General features: G+C 43.6%; 1 long non-coding RNA gene across 1 annotated transcript in view; it reads left to right on the top strand.

The window, feature by feature from the left end:
- The first annotated feature begins 4,710 nt into the window (after window positions 1-4,710).
- Window positions 4,711-6,000, top strand: part of LOC122461376 — a 30,657-nt gene continuing 29,367 nt past the window's right edge. The window contains exon 1 of the long non-coding RNA XR_006283223.1: window positions 4,711-4,792. This is a non-coding gene — a long non-coding RNA (uncharacterized LOC122461376). The remainder of the gene's footprint in view (window positions 4,793-6,000) is intronic.

Raw genomic sequence — 6,000 nt, 5'->3', positions numbered from 1 at the left:
TGGTGATTCCTGTGTCCATGTAGATGATTATTCTTCTACATTAACAAAGGTTTCACTGGTTCCTTTCCCCAAATGTAGCTCCCAAAATAAGTTCCCCATTTTCTCGAACATGGTTTTGTGTACAAAGATCCCCAGCTGGTGTAAATTGACATACCGTCATTCATTTAAATGGAGCTATGCCAGTTTATATCAGCCAAGAATCTGGGCCCATATCTTGTCCAGGGTTCATGAAAGAAACCATCTGAAGTTTCTAGACTAATCCATATTGGAAATATGGCATCACCAAAATGCTTTCCCCAAAGTAAATTAGCATACAGGTATCTCTTTCCCTACAACCTTGTTGGTGGCATGGGCCTTTTGCCATAGCCACCAAACCTTTCACCCAATAGTACCATCAGGAGGATGGCAGAAGCTAAGCCATCTAAGTATAGATCTCCCTCCAGGTAGATAAAATCTTAAATATGAAGCAGCGGTTGAGATCAGGGTGCCTGAGCCCAGATGAGCTAATGACAGCTGTTATCATTCTTCCAAATAGAGTAGCACCAGGTTCTATTATTACCTGCTCTGATTTTGCCAGCAGTCATCTTACGTGGCTGTGGCAGAAAATGAACCCAGCCGCTGGGAGCAAAAGCCAGCTTTTCACTGGGACAATGTATTTTTTTCAAGCTGAAATACGATCAGTCTTAAACCCTCTAAAACTTCGCTTGACTTGGAAAAGTAATTGGCTCCCAAATGATGTCAGCAAAATCAAAGTGGCTTCTTTGTATGTTGCAGGTTGATCATAGTGGCTGCTGCTGGGACATATATCAGATTCTTGCAGAGTCCTAAAGCCAATATTGTCATGACTTGTTAAAATATGTGTAAGCCCTGTGGCCTGAAGCCCTAGAGAGTAGGAAGCTAGCAATTATCACCTCTTGGGGACATGAGAGAAGAGTGGCCCAGAGCTGCTTGAGAATTCCAGATGGACAGGGGCATCATGAGGGGAGAGCTCTGCTGCTAATGACTGACTGGGTCAGGCCTCATTTGCATTTCAGTTACATGGCAGTTTGGGGCATTTTGGTTAAAATACAGTCAAATTGTGAGTTTGGAGGCAATCAAATGCCATTATCTCTGTTTGGAAATGAAAGGACAAGAGAGCTACCCCAAATGTGCCTGGGGTGAGACTTCACCCTGACCATCAGCATGGTTGGGCCCAGTTGGGTAATGGTGGCTGGACAAAGCATGAGTTGATTAGAAAGTGAAGAGAGAGGCTTCTATCTTCTGCTGGGAGTGCTTGTGGGGTGGCAAGGATTCTGTTAGGAGTCCTATATACCCCTAATTTTTCTCTCAAGACTCACCACAGAGGCAGCTTCAAGAGAATGGAGGGCTTTGAGGCAGTGGGCTATGCTGAGTTAGCTGGAAGGTGGCAGATATTGCTGAGGCAGGTGAGGGTGCTGAGGCGATGTAATGAAGCTGCAGAAAGCAGCAGCCTATCCAGTAATCAAAGCTGAAATCACTCAGCTGGGTCAGGCAGTACTTCCCTTAGGAGCTGGAGACAGATCTGCATGACTACTTGAACTCCATCAATACTTGTGTTAGAGAAGCCCTAAGGCAAAACTGGAATGTCTTGAAGTGTGATCACTGTATTGTGAGAACATTCTTTGTCATAGTATTTTGGTCATTTCTGTTCCCGTAGTGCCTGGAGCTCAGAAATGCAGTGGTTGCACAAAATTATATATTAATAATAAAAAAGTTCACAAAACCTTTTCAGGCCTTAAACATAAGCAGGTTCATTTTGGTTCAGTTCTTCCTGTTTCCAAGCCATTTTGCCAGACTCTCCAATCATACTGAGCATTGGATTAAAAATGATAACAGTTCCCAGGTACTTTCGTTGTCTGTGAACTCTGTTTCACCTGAGGAGGAGGCACACACAGTTGAATTCATTCAAGTGCCTACAGTACATTGGGAGTTGTGCCACACGACTTGCAAACCTCCTGTTCTGTGACATTCTTAGAGGCCTACTCTGAAGGCAGACAGGAAAGTGAGAGTTCACTGAGAAACAACAAATGCTCATCAGTGCACAGGGATGCAGGATACCAGGCTGAATTCCTGACATATTAGCATTAGAGCTGAAGGCAACTGCCAATGGCTCTCTGGCCAGGCCAGACCAAACAAAAAGTTCCTCTTGAAAGTTAAAATTAGAAATCAGATATTACCCAGTTGGACGTCCAATAGTAGCAGTTGTTCATACTCACTCTAAATCCCACTAACAGATTTAAGACCAGCTTTTTTGTGGGGCGCAGTGCAACTAAATAACCCTAGTATTACTTGTCACATCTCGTTCGCACTAATGGGGTTTCTACAGCGGTGCACAGTGCAAAGTGTGCATCTATGAAACTACAGTGCCATTTGTTGCACCTTGTAAATCCCCTGGGCCTAATTCTTACTTACATTAAGACCTTTACCTAGCTTTGGCAGTACAATGAGGCCTTCAAGGGGGTGGCTCCTTTATCCTGCCAGATTGGTAGCAAAAGGGTCTTTGTGTCAATGAAAATCAGGCCCTCCGACTGTAGAAGTCAGCAGCCAATCCATGACAGGAGGGAGAGAAACAGAGGGCTTTTTCATGGAGACTTGACTTTTGTTTTTGTTTTCCAGTCCCAACCTTGTTGCCAGAATTTTTTTTTCTTTATGTCATGCCCCCCAGTCGGCCAACGCCATGGATTGAACTGGGGACCTTCAGAGGTGAAAGCAAGTCTCTACAACTTCAGCTAAAAAGCCAGGCTCTGAAGCTGGGGCTGTAACAAACTCCTGTCCTCTGTGGATCGATCACAGAGCAGGACCTGTAACACACATGGAACAGTGAGTTACCCGTACTCCAAGAGCAAACTATGCACTTCCAATGTGCAAACGACTTTCAGTATGGCTCAAGAAAAAGCAACTGCAAAAAAGAACAGGTCCTCCCCACAGAGCTCTGTTTTTACAAACCTGCTTACACTTCACGTGGCTCTGGAGCACTGAAAAGAACAGATCATTCTGTCATTTGAACCTGTCCTGGCTGGAGTCCTGTGCAGCTGCAGATCTGAGAGCAATGTGGGTGTTTATAAAGTAGGGCAAGCTGATTTGTAAACTTAGTTGCATAGTTTTGGTTTGTTTGTTTTTTCTCCCCATTTTCTTTGCATACTAAAAACCCAGAAATGTTGTTCCCATTGACAGACCTGGGTGCGTAGGGGATTGTGCCATCTGCCCATTGTGATAATTGCTCTCTCATATAAGAGCTGGCATGTTTGTGTGTGCAGGCATGCTCACCATCTCCTTAGTGGGTCAGACGTTCAGATCAAAAAGGTTTATTATGCACAGACTCTCCAATGTGTTTGAGGTTTACCCATCACCGCGTGATACTTCCCAAGAGCATACGCGCTCATTAAAAAGTAACCAGACTGGTTCCTGACTGCGCTTGGGTTTTTTTGGAAGGCTGCATTCAGAATCAGTGGGAGTGTGCTCTTGGAAATTACTATGCAGAGATGGGAAAACCTCAAACATTTTGGAGGTTCAGATTGGAAACCTCTTTGGTTTGGAAATCGCTCAAAAGCTTGTCAGAAGCTGGTTAGAGGTCTGGGTGGGGTTTACATCTGGGGAAACATTGCAGAACTGGGGATTGGTTGCTATTAGTACGATTCAATATTTTCATTAATGACAGATAACGGAGTGGAGAGTGCACTTAAAAATTTGCAGATGACACTAAGCTGGGAGGAGTTGCAAGAATTTTGTAGGACAGGATGAGAATTCAAAACAACCTTGATAAATTAGAGAATTGGTCTAAAATCAACAAGATGAAATTCAACAGAAAAATGCAAAGTACTTTGCTTAGGAAGGAAAAATCAAATGCACAACTACAAAATGGGGAATAACTAGGTAGGCAGTAGCACTGCTGAAAAGGATCTGGGGGTTATAATGGATCACAAATTGAATTTGAATCAACAATGTGATGCAGCTGGGAAAAAGGCAAACATCAGTCTGGGGTGTATTAAGAGGAGTGTTGTATGCAAGACACAGGATGAAATTGTCCTGCTTCACTCTACAATAACGAGGCCTCAGCTGGAGTATTGTGTCCAGCTTTGGGATCTGCACTTTAGGAAAGATATGGGCAGACTGGTGGGAGTCCAGAGGAGAGGAACAAAAAATGATCAAAAGTTTAGAAAACCTGACCTATGAGGAAAGGTTAAAAAAATGGGGCCTGTTTAGTCTTGAGAAAAGAAGACTGAGGGAGAACGTGATAACAGTCTTCAAATATGATAAGGGCTGTTATAAAGAGGATGGCGATCAATTGTTCTCCATGTCCACTGAGGACAGGACAAGAAGTAATGGGCTTGCTCTACAGCAAGGGAGATTTAGGATAGATATTAGAAAATGTTTCCTAATTTGAAGGGGAGTTAAGCTCTGGCAAAGGCTTCCAAAGGAGGTTGTGGGATCCCTGTTACTGGAGGTTTTTAAGAATAGGGTAGACGAACACCTGTCAGGGCTGGTCTGGGTTTCCTTGGTGTGACAGAGCTGTAGCACCCTGATCACTGACATTACTGCAGCACAGGTATGGCTGCAGACTCAGCGGGGAGCAATTAACCATTTTCTGTTGGAGGATTGGGAACACCTGGGTGTTAATTGCTGGGCTAATGAACGGATTAGGGGTAGTTGGGAACATATAATGGGGAGGAACAGGAAGCTCAGGGAGGAGAGCTCAGAGAGTGAGCTGTGTAGAAGGGTCCTCCTGCAGAATGCCTGTGTTATGTGCAGCATGCTGGAGAACTGAAGAATAATGGTACATGTGGTGAAAGGGAAACAGCCTGGATGTGTTTGTGACCGAGGGACCATGGAATTAGGCTAGGCAGCAAGGCACTCTGGGTAGCTGAAGAAGTACCCTGTGACACATGGTCTGGCCTCAGTGCAGGGGGCTGAACCTGACCTTTTGAGGTCCCTTCCAACCTTACATTTCCATGATTCCATGGTTGTTTAGCCTGACAAAGGGAAGAGTGAGAGGGGGTGTAAGTGAGGTGCTTAAGATTAAGAAAGATGCCATGAATGAAATTGGAACAAACGAAATTCTTCATCACAGACTCTGCAGTCAGTCTGTAGAAGTTGTGTTTTCAGGAGATAATAGGTAGGAGCAATATAGGAGAAAAGGCACTGAACTAGGACACCTGGTATGTGCCCTTAGTCTAGTCTCTCTTATGCCTCTGTTTCCCCTTTGTCTGCCTTGTCTATTTAGATTGTAAGCTTTTCAGGATAGAGCCTTACTATGTGTTTGTACAGCACCTAGTGCAACAAGGCCCTGATATTGGTCCAGCCTCTAGATACTACCACAATACAAATATTAATAATCCTAACACAGAAAAGGGTGTGCATTCATCAGTTCCCCCCCACACCCTTGGATGTGCCAAGGGTCTGCACAAACACCCTGAAGTAGCATCATCCCTCTGAAATCCCATTTTGTTTTTTACATAATGTATAATTAACTTGTGGAACTCAGTGCCCCAGGATATTACTGAGGTAAATAAGTTAGATGAGTAAGTTCCAGAAAAAAAATTAGCTGCTATGTAAATGAGAATTTAATGTTGTGAAAATCATTGAAAAAATTAAATTTCTCTCAAGCTTTTTGTTTTTGAAAAAAGGCCATTTTCCAACAACATCAAAAAATCCTTCTGGCTGGAAAAATTGCAGCCATCTTTATGGTGTCATTAGATACAATATGGCACTATATAAGTTTTCCTCTGATGTATCCAGCATTGGTCAAGTCAGAGACAAATCAGTTGGGCTCAGATCTTCAAAGGCTAACTCCCACTGATAGATGTTAAGGACTTTTGAGAATCTGGACCTTGGATTCTACTGGTCATCGGTGAAAGAAGACAATAGAAGGACACAGGAATGGTCCTACAAGAACAGTCTTATGATCTAATGTTTATTCTCTTTACTCCCCATGCCCCCTTCCTCCTGCCTCTACAAAAATTCCTCATGGCTCATGTTGAGCTT

This window comes from Chelonia mydas, chromosome 8, assembly GCF_015237465.2.
Source record: "Chelonia mydas isolate rCheMyd1 chromosome 8, rCheMyd1.pri.v2, whole genome shotgun sequence".
NCBI classification, from domain to species: Eukaryota; Metazoa; Chordata; order Testudines; family Cheloniidae; genus Chelonia; species Chelonia mydas.
Note: the sequence above shows the minus strand (reverse complement) of the source record. Positions and strands in the feature narration are given on the sequence as shown.